Below are 18,487 nucleotides of genomic sequence, written 5' to 3'. Positions count from 1 at the left end.
GCCTTCCAACCTTCTAAGTATTCCTTTATATGCGGTTCAGAGTTCTGGGACCAGCCCCTGAACCTGCTTGGTCAGGTATTCTGTGTTGTTATTGGCGGAGCTCTCTGCTATATGTCCACCTGATCCGCCATCTTGTTTATTGTCTCTTAGTATCATCTTTTGATGAGCATAGTATTTAATTTTCAGGAGGTCCACGTTACCTACTTTGTTTTCTGTATGTGCATCTTTAGATTAATAGTATATTCCTAGCTTTGACCCTATGTTATCTTCCAGGAGCTTGATAGTTTTAGGTTTAACATTTAAGTTTTTATCCATTTTGAACAACTTTTTGTATAACATGTGAGGTGTGGATCCTGCTTTTATTTTTTTGCCAGCACTCTTTACTGAAGAAACTCTCTTCCCTATTGAACAGAGTTCAACTCTTTGCCAAAAATCAGTTGTTCATAGCTGGAGAGATTTGCTTCTCAATTATGTTCCATTGGTCTATGTGTTTGTCACTGTGTCACTATCTGGCTGTTTTGGCTAAGATAGCTATACAGTAAGTTCTGAGATGCAGAAATGTAAGGCTTTCTGCTTTGTTCTTCCATAATGGTTTACCTACTCAGAGCTTGTTTCTTCTCCATATAAATTTGGAGATTAGGTTTTCCATTTCATTAAAGAACATTGTTGGGATTTGGATAGAAATTGCATTTTATATGTAGATTATTTTCAAGAGTATTGTCATTATCTAACAGTTCATGAGTGTGGTATATTTCTCAATTTGTGCATGTCTCTTGTAGTATTGTTTTGTTGTTTTATTTGTATAGGTCTTTTATGTCCCTGGTTAGATTTATTCCTAGATATTTTTCCTTTATTGGACTATGTTATATGTTATTATTTACTTGATTTCCTTTCAGAGTTCTCCTTGTTGGTGTAGAGTAACCCAACTGATTTTTCATGTTGATCTTGTATCCTGGTAATTTTTTATGTTGAGCGTGTACCCTTCTATTAGTTCAACTTTTTATGGAATTGCTGGGATTTCCTATATATAGGGTCATGTCATTTGCAAAGAGAAATGGCTGTACTTTTTATTTACCAACATGGAAGTCCTTTATTTGCCGTTCTTGCCCTATTGCTCTGGCTAGGGCTTCCAGTATAATGTTGAATAAAAGTGGTGATAACGGGCATCTTTATCTGGTTCCCATTCTTCAAGGGAATGCTTTCAGTCTTTCTCCATTGAGAATAATGTTGGCATTGGTTTTAATTATATGCCCTTAATTAGGTTGATCCATTTTGGAAGAAGTGCAGCCAGAGTGCTCCTTAGAGGCCAAGATGACCAAACTTCATCACTCATACTTTGAACATATTGTCAGGAGGGCGCAGTTGCTAGAGAAGGATATCATGTTTGGTAAGGTGGAGTGTCAGAGAAAAAGAGGAAGACCCCCAACGAGATGGATTGGCCAAATGGCAGCATTGATGGACTCAAGCATGGCAACAATAGTGAGGTTGGCCCAGGATCAGGCAGTGTTTTGTTCTGCTGTGCATAAGGTCGCTATGGGTTGGTACCAACTTGATGGCACCTAACAACAACAACAACAAATTAGGTTGAAGAATATCCTTTCTGTCCTAATTTACTGAGGATTTTTATCAGGAAAGTAAGTTGGATTTTATCAAATGCCTTTTCTGCATCAATTGAGATGATCATGTGATTCTTTTCCTTTATTTTATCAGTGTGGTGAATTTGGTGATCTAGTTGTATTATTATTTTATATGCTGTTGAATTTTTGCATCTATATTCATAAAGGATATTAGTCTTATTTTCTGTGTGTTTGTGTGTATAGTTTCTATACTTGGCATTGGTATCAGGATTATGCTGACTTCACAGAATGAATTGGGGGAGTATTTCTTCCTTTTCTATGTTCTGGAATAATTTGAGTAGAATTGGTGTCAACACTTCTCTGTATGTTTGGTAGAACTCTACGGTGAAGTTACTTAGGCCAGGGCTTTTTGTGTTATTGTTGGGAGGAACATGAGATTTTCTGATCCCTCAAAGGTTTATAGCCTCAGAAACCCAATAGTTTTTAGTTTTATAGCATTGTGATCACAGAAGGTGCTTTGTATTATTTTGATGTTTTTAATTTATTGAGGCTTGCTTTGTGACCTAAAATATGGGTCACACTGCAGAATGATCCATGTGTGTTGGAGAAGAATGTGTACTGTGCTGCTGTTGTGTGGTGTGTTCTGTATATATCTATGAGGCAAAGTTGGTCGTGTTATTAAGCTTCTTTCTAGTTCTGTCCATCACTGAAAGCATTATTAAGTTCTCCTACTTTTATTGTAAGGAGTCCTAGTATGATACTGTAGCATAAGCACTGGATTACTAACCAAAAGGTCGGAGGTTCAAATCCATCAGTCACTCCTTGGAAACCCTATACAGGGCTGCTATGAGATAGCACTTAAGAACAAGTATTGTAAAGTTGCCTTTTTGTCTTTTCAATTCTGTTAGTTTGTTTTATGTATTGTGGAGCTCTGTCATTAGGTCTGTAAATATTTTTATGATTATGTCCTCTTGGTTGATTAACTCTTTAATCATTAAATCCTTCTTTATCTCTTATAAGGGATTTTTATTCAAATCTGTTTTATCAGAAATTACTGTTACCTGCTTTCTTTTGTCTACTGTTTGCTTGCTATATTTTTCCTACTCTTTGGTTGTTGTTGTTTTTTTCCATTCTTTGATTTTTAAACCATTTATGTCTTTGGGTCAAAGGTGTGTCTCTTGTAGGCCACATATTGGTGGGTCATGGGGTTTTGCTTGTTTGTGTGTGTGTTTGCCCATTGTACCACTCTCTGTTTCTTGATTGGTGCATTTAAACCATTTATGGTTGGTGTAGATATGAGCGCACTGCTGCCATTTTCTTTAGGCTTTTTTTGATGATGTCATCTTTTTTTGGTTCTAGTTAATTTTCTGTGTTGAGTTATTTTTGTTTATGGATTTTCTTTTCATATCCTTTTTTATTGATTTTGTGTTTACAGAGTCCTTTTCATTTTCTTCTTATCTTCTTTATTTTGGTGGAAAATTTTTTTTTCTCTGTGTTTATTCTGAAATGTCTTATTATCTTTCTTAATTTTAAAAAGCCTGTTATGTATCTTTATATCAATTTGACTTCCTCTTCCTATGGAAGTTCTACAACTACACCAGTGATTCCCACTGTTTATTTTGAAGTTGGCATCATTTACAGATTGATGTCTCGACCCTATATTCAGTTTTGCAGCTTTACTTTACTTTTGATACTTTTCCTGGCTTGGTATCTAGGGATACCATCATGCGTCTTAATCTCAAGTTGTTATCTGACGTTATTGGTTCTGTGTCTGAGGACTCCCTTTAATATTTCTTATAAGGATTGTCTGTTTCTTTGGGAGTATCCAACTTTTTCCATCTTGTTTGAAAGATAATTTTGCTAGATATGTGATTCTTGGCTTGCAATTTTTTTTTTTCCTTTTAGGGGTTCTATATATGCCATTCTACTATCTTCTTGCCTGCATGGTTTCTGCTGAGTATTAACACTTAGTTTTACTGGTGCCCTTTGATGGTGATATTTAATTTTTCACAAGATGCTCTCAGATTTCTTTTGTCGACTTTGGTCTTGGAAAGTTTAACTATGACATATCTTGGTAGCTTTCTTTTGGGATCTGTCCTGTATAGGGTTCGTTAGATTCTTGGATGGAAAACTTCTCATCTTTCATGAATTTCGGGAAGTTTCAAAAATTCTCTCTTTGCTTTGTTTCCATCTCTTCCAATTACACATGAATTATTATTCTTTTCGTTTTTCTGGTTGTTCCTTAAACAGATTAGTTATCAAGGGATTTGTTCTCTTATCTAATTATTTCTTCCATTGATTCAGTTCTACTATTATGTCCTTCCAGTGTGTTGCCTAGCTGGTATTTTATTGTCAATCTGGATTTCTATTTGTTCTTTTGTATGACTTGTTTGTATGATTTTCACTGTTGTTTTGTGATTCTGGTCAATGTATGATTTTGATGGTGTCTGTTGGCTAGGCATAATTTCCTCTCACTAATTAATGAGTCCTGGTGTGGCATTGTGGGTTTAATGCTCTGGACTGCAAAGTCAGTTTGAAATACAAGGTTGGTGGTTCAACCTCACTAGCTGCTCCTTGGGTTACAGGGTCGCTATGGGTCAGAACTGACTTGACCGCAGGCACTTAGCAACAACAACAATAACAAAGGTATGGTGGGTCACCCTCACATGTGAGTCTTCTGTGGTTGAAATTATCTCTGTCTTCCCTTCACAGATTTGAGTGGAGGTGTGGGAACAGGTTATTTCTTGATATTAGGTGACAAGTGTTGGAGGTTCAGGGTCCCTTTATAGCACAGATGAGTTGTATGATCCTTCTAGGTTGGTGCTATCCTCTGAAAAGGGAGTATTGCCCAAATGGAAAGGATAGGCCCACTGTGAATGCATGAATTAGCATCTCAGTAGATGGTGAGTAGTATCCAAGAGTTGGTGCAAATGCAGACTGCTTGAAGAAACTGCTTGGGTGTGGGATAGTGACATTGCAATTAGGTGAATATTGAATGAGGGCACTATGATCTCCTGCTCAGTGTTTGAAAAAGGTGCGGATGACACCTGTCAGGATGTGATTGGTTACTGGTGAAGTGATGTATCTGTCCAACTAGTCACCTGGATGTGAGTACAGGAAGTGTTCTTACTGGTCACAGGATGGGGCATTGTGTGTGTGTGCACTGCTGGCTGCTGGGGCAGGGAAATACAGGTCACTGAATGGGTGGCAAAAAATTCACATGACCAGTTGACAGGTGGGCAAGGCAATGGGGGCCAGAGATGGGGGTCTTGTGCCTCTGGTTACCAATCAGGTAGTAGTAGGAGTGTACATAGCTGATCACCAGAGACATTGTAGCACTGGGGTGATCAAAGTGGCCATAAGTCTCTGGTTGCAGATCTGACAGCCTGGGAGTACATGCTGCAGATGACTAGGTTGAGGAGGGATGGGGTACTCACCACTGGGAAGTGGGAGAGAGGAATGGACCATATTCCTCCTGTCTCTGGCATGGATGCAGCAGGTGATCAGTACCTAGCTCAGATCAAATTTTAGGAGAGGGACTGTCCAGGATCCAATCAAAAGGGGCAATCCCTATCTTCCACTCCAAGGATTGTCCAATCCAACAATGCTAACCACATAAACGATCAGGACTACTGCTAGTGGGTCTGTCCTTGTTTTCTGACTCCCTCCCTGCTCTATGTTTGCCTAGATCCCTAGGGCTCTTAACCATCTTCTTGAACTTTCCTTAAATCCAGTTCATGTTCTGCTCACTTTGTTTTTCTTGATTTGTCTACACAGTATCTCTGTCTTCTGTTGGGAATTTTGTGTATTTGACTTCCTATGCTCCTTATCAAGGAATGCTGTTCATTTGTCTCAAGATGGTTAGACTTTACTGGGTCAGATGGTAGGATGCCTACTGTCCATAAATCTCGTCATTCGCTGCTTTCATTCAATTTCTCCTTCACTTTGGTGTTTACTTTAAGTCTTCATCTTTCTGTTGTTTTTAAGTGACTAATTTTAAAGAATTTCCAACATAGAAAAAAAAAAAAGACTAAATATAACTGGTATTCTTATACCTGTTGCTTTATTTGTGTCAGAGTTGTTCTAAAGAAAATTCAGTAAAGCAAGCTAAAGACCTCCCTGGCTTCCCTCCCCAGAGATATTAATGTCCAGGCTTGTGTACACTACTCCCAGCCATGACTTTGTGTAGTTAACATTGTTAAGTGTCTGCATATAATTCATATTATTGTGTGTGTTTTAATTTTTTACTTGGGTACCCTATCTTTTTTTTAGTATTTCCACTCAACATATTACAAAAACTCATAGGAAATCTTAAATCCAGAGAGGTTAAGCTACTTGACAAAGGTGGCTTTAATCTGTCAGAAAGAGAGAGACTTTCAGCCTCCTGCTTCCTGGAGGTTCTTCCAATAGTAGATAATAGATGTTTGATTACACTTTGTCATTTTCATTCTTACTTTTTAGAAGCATGAAGTAAACAATATGAATTAATAATGAATACAAGGCTTCCCTTCCAAATAGAAATTAGGGAGGTACTCTGGCATTCTGTATTTCTGTGATAAACAGAAGAACTGGATTAGCCATAATCAGCTAAGATGGTAGATTTCAAACACTTTGTAGACAATAAATAACCTCAGAGAGTTTACATTGTGCTAGATGTTTGTAGAGAGATTACCCAATGGTTCAAATTATCTGGAGCACCAGGAAACACTAATTAGGTGTTCCATTAACTTGTGTTTCCTGGATGATTATTGTTAGCCGAGCCAGTACCAATTCATAATGAACTTATGCACAACAAAACACTGCCTGGTTCTGCACCAGTCTCACAATCATTGCTATGCTTGAGCCCATTGCTGCTATCACTGTACCAATCCACCTCATTGGTGGTCTTACTCTTTTTTTGCTGACCTTTCACTTTACCAAGTTGATGTCCTTCTCCAGGGACTAGTCCCTCCTGATAATATATATAAAGTATAGAAACAAAGTCTGGCCATCCTGGTTTCTAAGGAGCCAGAATGATATTTCTCCCAACACCAATGTGTTTGTTCTTCTGGCAGCCCATGGTACTTTTAATATTCTCCTCCAACACCATAATGCAAATTCATCAATTCCTCTATAGTCTTCTTTACGCATTTTCCAACTTTCACATGCATATGAGGCTATGCAAAATACCACGGCTTGGGTCAGTCATACCTTAGCCCTGAAACTGACATATTTGCTCTTGAACAGTTTAAAGAGGTCTTGAGCAGCATATTTGTCTAATGCATCATTTTATTTTTTGACTGCTGCTTCCATGAGTGTTGATGGTTGACCCAAGAAAAAATGAAGTCTTTGTCAACTTCCATCTTTTCTCCATTTATATGAATGTTATTTTTTGGTCCAGTGGTGAGGAGTTTTGCTTTATTTACATGGAGGTACAACCCATACCAAAGGCTGTGGTCTTTGACCTTCTTCAGTAAGTAGCTTAAGTCCTCTTCACCATCAGCAAGCAAGATTGTATCATCTGCACATTGCAGGTTGTTAATGAGTCTTCCTCCAATCCTGATCCCACATTCTTCTTCATATAATCCAGCTTCTCAGAGTATTTGCTCAACATACAGACTGCATATATATGATGAAAGAATACAACTCTGGCACACAACTATCCTGATTTTAACCATTCAGTGTCACCTTGTTCTGTTAGAATGACTGTCTCCTGGTGGATGATTAAATGGATGGATAACTGGGTGTATGAATCGGGGGTAAGTGGTTGGGTGGATAGATGGATAGATGGATGGATGGATGAATAGATGTATGGTTGGATGAGTTGATTGCTAGACAGATGGATAGATGACTCCGTGGATTGTTTGTTGGGCAGATGTATGGATGAATGAGTGGATGAGTTACCAGCCAGCCTGTACTAGTATGTTAAATATATTCCATTAATATATTAGCAGAGAAACTTCATGAAGAAATTGATTGGGCCAAGTAGAATTCCTGCTGTCAAGGACAGGTTAGATATGCCCTACATGGATGCTGTGGTACATGAAATTCAGCAATTCATCAACCTGATGCCCTCCAATCTACCCCCATGAAATAACTCGGGACACCATGTTCAGAGGATATGTCATCCCCAAGGTTGGATATGCAGCCTACAGACTACAGCGTAAGCACCTATCACCCTTCAGGTAGGCTGTGAGGGGTCAGAAATCTGTTTCCTTACGACTCTTTACTGACCCTCCATGGACCTGGTTACCACACTAATGAAGAAATCTGGAACAGTGACTCCTCAGATAGTGCTTGGGATTTGCATCATACTCTATACCAGGGATGGTGGGGGGACAACCCTGGAGGTCATCCTTTGAGAAAATTAAGACCTCTCTTACCATTTAGACCTAACCCCTTAATACTGTTTCATACAGCAGCTTTATCTTTTATCTAACCCTTAGACAAACAACCCTTCTCCAATTATAAATATACCTGTGCAATAACCAAGAATTGAAAGCACTCTTCCTCACAGGGTCTTCCAGAGGAAAGCCCACATGTGTCAACTTGGTTTAAATGGTCTTTATCCTAGGGCAGTGTCGTAATTGGTTTTCTTCACTCTGGACTCCTTCTTGTATGATGACCAAGAATTCCCTGATCCAGAGACATTTAAACCAGAGCACTTTCTGAAGGAGAATGGAAAATTCAAGTATAGTGACTACTTCAAAGCAATCTCTGTAGGTGAGAAGAGTTCAGATGTTGCGTCTTCCCTCAAGGTAATTATCTACCACCTTTCTACTTCACTTTGACTCTTTTATCATCCCAGACATGAGTTAACCTCTTAGCTCCAGCATGTCCCTTGTTTTTATTTGCAACATGACCTCAGTGTGCTGATATCTATTCAGAGAGGCTAAATGACACCTTTCAGTGACCCAGAGAATGGAGTTATGAATTATTTTCTCCATAGAGTAGACACTTTACCTAATTCAGTGCTAAAGCTCCATTTCTACCTAACAGAATTTAATGAAAGTCTTTCAAAATTACATTACATAATTGTTCATAATTTTAAACAAGAATTACTAAACACAATCAAAACTTTGATTATTTGGACTCATCTTGAGAAGCATCAAAATTTGCCCTAGGATGAGATTCAGTGATCTTTCCTTTGGTTTCCTTCCCAAGATCCTCCCTCAGGTGCAAGGGAAGATCATGTAGCCAAATTGATAAGTTTAATTTGACACCCAATATTAGAATTTAGCCTTTAACCAAAGGGTGACCCACTTCATTCCTGAAAAACATCATGGGTAAACACTGGGAAACACTTCCCTTGACTGGCAGAGACCCTTTTGCTCAATTGACGTGAGTATTTCCCATTATATTCAGGATAGCTGCAGTTGTATGAAGGCGATCCTGAAGAAGTCAACATTACTGGTCTCCTTATTCAGAAAGTGTGTAAATACATCATCTCCTTCCTTTTAATGGGCAGGAAAGGGTAGTTCTGCTTTATTCTGCCCTCCAGCTCCCTCTGCTGTCTGACTTTTGAAAGCGTTAACTCTGTGGGTTGCCCTCAGTGGTCTCATCAACATTCTTGTCACTTCCAGGAAAACCAGTGTGTGTTAGAGAAGGCCCGGCTCACATGGAACTATTCCCCTCTTTGTCTGCCATCTGACAGCATTTTAATTTGAAGTCTCTTGTTGACCCAAAGGACATTGAGCTCACCCCCACTACAGTTGGGTTTGGCAGTATCCCATCACATTACAAACTCTGTGTCATCCCTTGTTCATGATGTAGAGTAGACACACATTGAACAATCAAGGCCTGCACCCCAGGTGACTGCAGGACCCTTCTTGCCCCATAGCCCAAAGCCATATGGATAGCATCCCTGTCCACATTGCTTTTAGTACGGACAGTTGGAGCTCCATGTGTGGACTAAGTGAGGCCAGAGGTGCGGCTTCCCAGAGTGTCAGTGTGGAGACAGAATTTAAAAGCAAAATTTTAAATAGATTGATCTATATTGCTAACCACAAGTTTAGCAGTTGAAGTCCACCAGATCTCTGCAGAAGAAAGATGAGGGTTTTTGCTCCTGTAAAGATTTATTGCTCTGGAAACCCTACACAGGGCTGCTATGAGCCAGAACCAATCTGACAATACACAACCACCACCACCACTATACTGGAGAATCTAGAAATAACAGCAATTAAGAATTTATCAGTTTAAGTTCAATAAACTTGTTTTTTTAATTAAAAAAACTAGAACTGCTCAGTCAATGGAGTAATAGTTATTATAAAACAGTTACAAAAAGCGACTGGAGTGGGGTTGTGGGGAGATGTGATACATCTTTCACACTAAGGCATATATAATAATTTACACCTCCAAAGGTCACAGTCTGCAAGTCTGCCTCCTGGCCACCAGCACGTAGTCCCTTTCTTCCCATGAATCTAGAGTCCTCAGCAGCTCCCTCTCTCGATGACCCCCATCTCTACCACTATCTCTGGCATTGCTGCTTCTCTGGATAAGGTCCCGCATTCTGCTTGTGCTCTTCTCCCTTAATGGTCCTAGGGTCCTCTGTTTCTGGACTGTAAGATTTACCACTCCCCTGTTTTTGTTACAAATCTTCTAGCTTTACAATTGTGACAGTCACAATTAGTCATGATAACGAATTCACTATTGAATCTTACGAATCTTATCCCCAACTCTTTTCACCAGACCCGTCTAGACAAAATGAAAACTATTCAGTGCGGACTCTTTCTTTTCCCCAACACTCTTAAACTAAACTCCCTCTTGAAACCTTGCAAGCCAATTCACTTCGTGCCTTTATCACCCCATTTTAGGTAGCCAATGTCTAAGTTGCCCGTCCCTATCTACCCTGTGTACAGAGGGAATAGCATTGGTACTGCATGTGCAGACTCCTTCCCTCTCTGTTCAGAGGTATTTAGAGTTACTACCTCCATGAGTATAGGTCAGGTTCATCAAATTATAACAATTTTCCCTTGTTTCCTTTATCAAAAAAAAATTTTTTTTAATTTTTTTATTTTTGGTAATTTTCCTCTAGTCGAGTTCTAATTATCAAGCCATTGAGGCTAGGTCAAATGGGTACTGTCTTCCCTCATTTCATATCAGCTGGATGCTTTACTCTCAGCTCTAGCCCTCTGTGGCCATGTTCTTGCACAGGCTCAGGTGTCCCCAGGTCTCACCATACTTTGGACCAACCAGCCCTTCCTCTTCTCGCTCTGATTTTCAGGTCAATGAGAGCCTATGGAATTTGGTTGAACTCAGCCCATTTCTTCATTGCTGCCTTTCCCCCCTCTTCCACTCACCAATAGACCAATGTGGTAGCCAGTAAGCTTACATGCTTGTTTATGTGTTCCCTTTGAGTTTCAGCCTTAGAGGGGAGTTTGTCCTGAAGGAACTTGATTGCTTGCCTTGATGGCTTCCTGGTGAACAGCTTGTAGTAGCCAGTCATGCTGACATTTTTATTTTGGGTTTTTCCTGATGATCTTTCTTTGAAGATGTATCTTCTGTTGCTCTAGCTGTTCCAGTCTGGTCTGCTTGTCCTTTCCAGTGGGAATGTCCCACCTCATAAGGTTCTGGATGTGACTCAAGATTCCACCTAAGGTCCTATACATTGCAAAGGCTCCACAAGAGGCCTATTTTACTGTGCAAGTTCTAGAACCCCTTTTAGGTATTCCCATCAGTTATAGGCTGAAGACAGGCTTACAAGTTTTCTCTAACCATGTTTCCCAACATTCCTTTCTATCCCACTCAAGTGTCTATTTTACAATAGTAGGCAAGGGAAACCAAGCTATGGTTTCCCATCTTCAAACAATGCCTAGATCCCTGTATCACAGAGCCCTGTTGTTCCAAGTTTCAGCATCCATCACTATTTACCTCTGTCCCACTTAGGCCATGCAAACCTGTCTCAGTGTTCCCAAATCTATCTTGGTTTTCCACCTTCTCCCCCTTCTTGTATTGCCCTCCCCAACACCCAAACTAAACCCCAACTCCACTGTTGTAGTTACCTTACATCCCATTAATTCTTCCCTCCATTTAAGACAGTCTATTTTATTCTGTAATCACCTGATCTTCTCACCACCTGGATCAGTGTTTACCTTCTTTCACATTGTAATTGTTTTGATCATAGACTGACTTCCCAGATCCTCTGTTCTTATAATTTTATTCTGTTCTTGACTCTTCTGTTTGTCAATTGAGTTCAGGATGATGCTGCCACATACGTCATTCACATATTAAATAACTGTGGTTAAAGGACACATCCTTGGTGAACACCTTCCTGATTTTACATCATACAGATTCCCTGTTCTAATGATTACCTCTTGATCTATGAATAAGTTCAGCCAGAGCACAATGAAGTGTTTTGGTATTCCCATTCTTAGCAATACTATCCATAGTTTATGATCCACAAAGCCAAAAGCCTTTGAATAGTCAATAAAATACAGGCATATATCTTGTAATCTCTGTATTCAGCCAAGATACATTTGATATCAGTAATGATGGGCCTTGTTCCATATCCTCTTCTTCTTCAGGTAGTTCAGTGTCAAAGTACTGCTACAATCATTTTTGTTTTCTTCAGAAAAATTTTATTTGCGTGTGACAATAATGATACTGTTTGATAATTTCCTTCTTCTGGTGGATCATTTTTCTTTGCAAACAAATATGGCTTTCATCCAATCATATGGACAGATAACACAGATAATTGTCTTTCTTTTTTTTCATAAACACATGAGTACTTCAATTACTGTATTGATTTATTGAAACATTTCAATTGATATTCTGTGCATTGCTGGAGTCTTGTTTCTACAAATGCCTTTAGTGCAGCATGGACTTTTCCCCTCAATATCATTGGTTCATGATCATATGTACCTCCTAAAATTGCTGAGCATTGACCAATTTGTTTTTGCACAGTGACTCTGTGTATTCTTCTTTTGATGCTCCCTGCATCGTTCAATTAATTTAAAAATGATTGCAACTGTAAATTGACAGAGAACTGTGAGAAGTTCAAGCCGGATTCAGTAGAGGACCTGGAACGAGGGATATCATTGCTGATGTCAGATGGATCTTGGCTGAAAACAGAGAATACCACACAGATGTTTATTAGTGCTTTATTGATTATTCAAGAGTTTTTGACTGTGTGGATCATGACAATCTATGGACAGTATTGTGGAGAATGAGTATTCCAGAATACTTAATTGTGCTCACGAGGAACCTATACATTGTCCAAGAAGCGTTGTTCAGATCAAACAAGGGAACACCAAATGGTTTAAAATTAGGAAAGGTGTGTGCCAGGTTTGTATTCTTTCATGATGTTTGTTTAATCTTTATACTAAACAATCAGAAAAGCTGCATCATATGAAAACAAACATGGCATCAAGATTAGAAGCAGGCTTATTAACAACCTGCAATATGCAGATGATACAACTGTGCTTGCTGAATGGGAAGAGGACTTAAAATTCTTATTGATGAAGATCAGAGACCACAGCCTTTGTTATGTCTTGCACTTCAATGTAAAGAAAAGAAAAATCCTCACCACTGACTAGACCAATAAATAACATCCATATAAAAGGAGAAAGACTGAAGTTCCCAAAGACTTCATTTTGCTCAGGTCAGCTATCAACATCATGAAAGCAGCAGTCAAGAAATCAAAAAAAAGCATTAGGCACATCTGCTGAACAAGACCTATTTAAAGTGTTGAAGAGCAAAGATGTGAGTTTGAGGACTAAGGTTTTTCCTGACCCAAGCCAGAGTTCTGAGACAATTTTCATTCTCTGCTGTTACTGATAGCTGAAGTTTCTCACTCAAAAGAGGCTAATGATGACTTCCCTTGTCCCCTCCCCCATGGCTCAGATGTGGAGAAGCTGGGTGACTGGATCATACTGGAGTGTATCATTAGTGACATTCTACCCACACCTGTTACTACCAGAGGGCTGTTGCTGCTCATTCCAGCACTGGTTTCCAAATTGGCACCAGCCTTGAAGGAAGAATTGACCAATGGGAAGAATTGATCATTGAGACTGTTGGCCTAAGGAGAGCTCTTCACTCAGCACTCTAGAGGAGAGCAGTTCCAAGCAACTCCCCCTTTAACTCTTGCACTCCACCTTAGTTGTCTTCATCATTCTTTTGCCAAGCTTTATCTTGTTGTACATTGTCTTTCTCATCACTCAAGTGAACACCTGTCTACCATCTAGCCAAAGAATTAGTCTCCCTTTCCTCCCACTTCTGGTAGCCATCAAAGAATGTTTCTTTTAGCATGAAAATCTTTTCTTGACTGTTTGAAAAAGTGGTCTCATTCAGTATTTCAAATTTTTGTGATACATTTTATTCAGCATAATATCCTCCAGGTTCATCTCCGTTATGAAGTGTTTTGCAGATTCAGCATTACTTTTTGATGTTTTCATAGCTTTCCATTGTATCTGTGTATCCAAATTTGTTTATCCATTCTTTGGATAATAGGCATTTAGGTTGTCTCCATCTTTTTGCTATTGTGAACAGTGCTACAATGGCATGGGTGTGTATATACCGGTATCTTGACTTTTAGTTCATGGAGGCCTGGTGTGGCGCTGTGGGATAAAGGACTGGACTGCAAGTTCAGTTTGAACCACAAGGTAGGCAGTTCAAATTCACTAGGCACTCCTTGGAAACCCTATATAGGGTCAGTATGAATTAGAACCAACTTGATGGCACTTAACAACAACAATTAGAATGCTGGGGTGAAATGATAGCTCATTGTTTCTTTGATTGTGGCGCTGTGGGCTAATGTGTCAGACTGCAAAGTCATTTGAACTGCATAGTCGGTGGTTCAGGTTCACCAGCTGCTCCTTGGAAACCCTATGGGTCAGAATCAACTCGACAGCGCTTAACAACAAACAACAATGGCTAATGATCACAACAAGTTCTTCATGCTTGTTGGCCACATAAATGTCTTCTTTAGTGGTGTCTGTTCATGTTCTCTGCCCATTTTTAAATTGGATTATTGTCTGTTTCTTGTTTTAAGTTTTAAAGTTTTCTATGAATTTTAGAGGTTAATCCCTTATCTGTCATTGCAAACAAAAATTTTCCCAGCTTGTGAGTTTTCTTTTTATTCTTTTGGTGAAAGTTTTTGATGCATGTGTCTACTTTTTAGGAGGTCCCCAGCATCTATTTTGTTTTCTGCTATTTGTGTATTTTCAGTTATTTTTAATATTGTTTTTATGCCATGTGTCAGAGCTCCTAAATTTGTCCCTATTATGTCATTGGTAATCTTTGTCATTGTAGGGTTTCCATTTAGGTCGTTAATCCACATTGAGTTCATTTCTGTATACGGTGTGAACTATGGATCTGGTTTCATTCTTCTGTACCAGTTTCCAGTTTCGCCAGTACCCTTTGTTAAAGAGACTATCTTTTCCCCCATTTAATGTGTTTTGGCCCTTTGTCAATGATAAGCTATGTGAGGATGGATTTACTTCTGGGTTTTCAATTCTGTTCAGTTGATATATATGTCGTTCACTGTATCAGTACCAGGACATTTTGACCACTGTGTATGTGTACTACGTTTTGTTTTTTTTTAAATAAATGTTTTATTGTGAATTATGTGATAGTTTACATGGGAGAACATTAGTTTTACATTCATTCTATCGTATATAGTTTCATTGCCATGGTTACAATCCCCTCCATGCATCATCAACCAACCAAAGGGTATTCCCTACATGCCTGCTTCCCCTCCCCACCCCCCACCCACACACACACACTAGTCATCAGCACACAGTCCCTCTCCCTCTCTGAATCTCAAGTCCCCACCTGCTCCATCTCTCCACGTCATCATCTCTGCCTCCATCTCAGGCATCACTGCTTCTCTGGGTAGGGTCCCGCTCTCCACTCCTCTCCATTGATGGTCCTAGGGACCTCCGCTCCTAGACTGAAAAGTTAATCACTCCCCTCGCTATAAAATGTCTACCTTTACATTTCTAACTCTCAAAATCAGTCCTGATAACAATTATTCACTATTATATCACAAGAGACCTATCTGCATTTCATTTCATCAGCCCCGCCTAGACAGATTGTATACTACTCACTGAAGATTTTACCTTTCTTCACACCCTTTGGATTTAGGTTCCCTCTTGAAAGCTTGTAAACCAGTCACTTCTTGCCTTTGTAGCCCCTCCCTCCCCCCATTTTGGGTAGCCAATGTTCAAGTTGCCCATCCCTGTCTACTCTGTGTGTGGAGGGGGTGGGGATGATTCTTGCAGTAAGGATTTGTTTCTACTTTTGAGCTACTGCATCCATAGGTGTAGGTCAATTCATCATGTGTACTAGGTTTTGAGATCAGGAAGTGAGAGGACTCCTACTTTGTTCTTCTTCTTTAGTAATATTTTGCTTATCTACAAGGTCCGCAGTTCAAATCTATCAGTCACTCTTCAGAAACTCTATTGTTGTTGTTGTTAAGTGCTGTCGAGCTGGTTCTGACCCACAGAGACCCTGTAGAGGGTTTCTGAGGAGTGGTTGGTAGGTTTGAACCAATGACCTTGCAGTCCAGCGCATTATCCTGCAATACTAAATTGTATATAAGCTTTCTATGAGTTGGAATGGACTTGATTACATTTAGCCACAACATTTCATCTTTTGAGTGGCTACTATAAATGAACGTGTTCTCCTGATTTCCCTTTCCGATATCTCTTTATTAATGCAAAGGAATCTTGACTTATTTTTTTTGTATGTTGGTGTTGTACCCTGGCATTTTCTATCTCTTTCAATTATAAGTTCCAATAATTTTCTGGCACTTTGGGATTTTCTATGCATAGGATTTCATCATCTGCAAATAGGGAAAGTTTTACTTTTCTCTTGCCAATTTGGATGCCTTTAATTTCCCTTTCTTGCCTTAGAGCTCTTGGATAAGACCTCCAGCACTGTATTAAATGTTGTTGTTAGGTGCCATTGAGTCGGTACCGACACATAGCGATGTTATGCACAGTAGAACGAAAAACTGCCCAATCCGGAGCCAACCTCACTGTTGTAGCCACACTTGAGTCCATCGATGCTGCCACCTTGCCAATCCATCTCGCTGGGGGTCTTCCTCTTTTTCTCTGACCCTCCACCTTACCAAACATGATATCCTTCTACAGTGACTGGTCCCTCCTGACAATATGTCTGAAGTATGAGAGATGAATTTTGGCCATCCTGGCCTCCAAGGAGCACTCTGGCTGCACTTCTTCCAATACAGATATGTTTGCTCTTTTGGCAGCACCGGGCACTTTCAATATTCTCCTCCAACACTGTAATTCAAAACCAACGATTTTTCTACGGTTTCCTCATTCACTGTCCAGCTTTCGCATGTATATGAGGTTTTTAAAAACACCATGGCTTGGGTCAGGTGCACCTTAGTCCTCAAGCTGACATCTTTGCTTTTCAATACTTTAAAAAGGTCTTGTGCAGCAGATTTGCCTAATGCAATACGTTGTTTGATTTCTTGACTGCTGCTTCCATGAGTGTTGATAGTTGATCCAAGAAGAATGAAGTCTTTGACAACTTCAATCTTTTCTCTGTTGATAAGAATGTTGTTTATTGGTCCAGTGGTAAGGATTAATGTCTTCTTTACATTGAGATGCAATCCATACCGAAGGCTGTGCTCTTTGATCTTCATCAGTAAATGTTTTAAGTCCTCTTCATCTGCATATCGCAGGTTGTTAATGAGTCTTCCTCCAATCCTGATGCCACGTTTTTCTTCATATAACCCAGCTTCTTGGATTATTTGCTCAGCACACAGGTTGAATAAATATGGTGAAAGAATACAACCCTGTCGCACACCTTTCTTAATTTTAAACCATTCGGTGTTCTCATGTTCTGTTTGAACAACTGCCTCGTGGTCCATGTACAGTTTCCTCATGAGCACAATTAAGTGTTCCGGAATACTCATACTTCACAATGTTGTCCATAGCTTGTCATGATCCACATAATCGAAAGCCTTTGCATACTCAATAAAGAACGGGTAAACATCTTTCTGATATTTTCTGCTTTCAGCCAAGATCCATTGGATATCAGCAGTGATATCCCTCGTTCTACGGCCTCTTCTGAATCCAGCTTGAACCTGTGGAAGTTCTCTTGCAGCCATTTCTGTATTACCTTGAGTAAAACTTTACTTGCATGGGCTATCAAAGAGATTTTACATTGATTTCCGCTTTCTGTTGGGTCACCTCTCTTTGGAATGGGCACAAATACAGATCTCTTCCATTCAGTTGGCCAAATTTCTTGGTGTAGATGAGTAATTGCCTCCTGTGCTGCCTCACTTTCTTGAAAGATTTCCATTTTTATTCCCTCAATTCCTGGTGCCTTATTGTTTGTCAATTCCTTCAGTGCACCTTGGACTTCTTCCTTCAGTATCATTGACTCTTGATCATATGCTACCTCTTGATGTGGTTGAACATCAACCATTTCTTTTTGATACAGTGGCTCTGTATATTCCTTCCATTTTCTTTTGATGTTTTCTGCATCATTCATTAATTTGCCCAGCAAATCCCTCAATAACGAAAGTTGAGGCTTGAATTTTTTCTTCATTTCCCCCAGCTTGAGAAATGCTGAGCATGTTCTTCCTTTTTGGTTTTCTGACTCCAAATTTTTGCACAATTTGTTGTAGTATTTGACTTTATCTTCTTGAGTTGATCTTTGAAATTTTCTGTTCAGCTCTTGGACCTCCTCATTTCTTCCATTTGCTTTTGCTTCTCTGTGCTGGCGAGCAAGTTTAATTGTCTCTACTAACATCCATTTTGACCTTTTCCTTCTTTCTTGTTTTAATGACTTTTTGGTTTCTTCCTGTATGATGTTCTTGATGTCATCCCACAACTCTTCTGGTCTTCAGTCTTTAGTGTTTAATGTATCAAATTTGTTTTTCAGATGATCTCTAAATTCAGGTGGGATATATTCAAGGTCATATTTTGGCTCTCGTGGACTTGTTTTCATTTTCTTCA

The 18,487-nt window shown here is 39.4% G+C and overlaps 1 pseudogene; it reads left to right on the top strand.

Moving 5' to 3' along the window:
- Positions 1-9,324, top strand: part of LOC102842636 — a 21,842-nt pseudogene extending 12,518 nt beyond the window's left edge.
- Positions 9,325-18,487: the final 9,163 nt, after the last annotated feature.

The sequence above is a fragment of the Chrysochloris asiatica genome, unplaced genomic scaffold (genome assembly GCF_000296735.1).
Source record: "Chrysochloris asiatica unplaced genomic scaffold, ChrAsi1.0 scaffold00121, whole genome shotgun sequence".
NCBI classification, from domain to species: Eukaryota; Metazoa; Chordata; class Mammalia; order Afrosoricida; family Chrysochloridae; genus Chrysochloris; species Chrysochloris asiatica.
The sequence above is the reverse complement of the archived record's forward strand: the minus strand, read 5'-3'. Positions and strand labels throughout refer to the sequence as shown.